Genomic DNA, 355 nt, shown 5'->3' with positions numbered 1-355 from the left:
ATCGAACAGCATTGGTTTCATTCCTTAATGTTAATTAGGAGGGGTGAGATGATTTTTTAATTAACGGGCGAATTAACGGGAGTCACTGCGCCGAGAAACCATTGAGTTTTTCATAGCGCCGCGACTTTCGTCGCAGTTTTTATTTTTTTATTACAGAGATTAAGGAATGAAACGGGGGTTGAAGGATGGGGAATTTAATTCTCCATCGAACAGCATTGGTTTCATTCCTTAATATTAACTAGGAGGGGTGAGACGATTTTTTAATTAATGGGCGAGTTATCGGGAGTCAGTGCGCCGAAAAACCATTGAGTTTTTTATAGCGCCGCGACTTTCGTCGCAGTTATAATTTTTTCAT

This window comes from Diachasma alloeum, unplaced genomic scaffold (assembly GCF_001412515.2).
Source record: "Diachasma alloeum isolate Michigan unplaced genomic scaffold, Dall2.0 Dall_scaffold_00314, whole genome shotgun sequence".
NCBI classification, from domain to species: Eukaryota; Metazoa; Arthropoda; class Insecta; order Hymenoptera; family Braconidae; genus Diachasma; species Diachasma alloeum.
The sequence above is the reverse complement of the archived record's forward strand: the minus strand, read 5'-3'. Positions refer to the sequence as shown.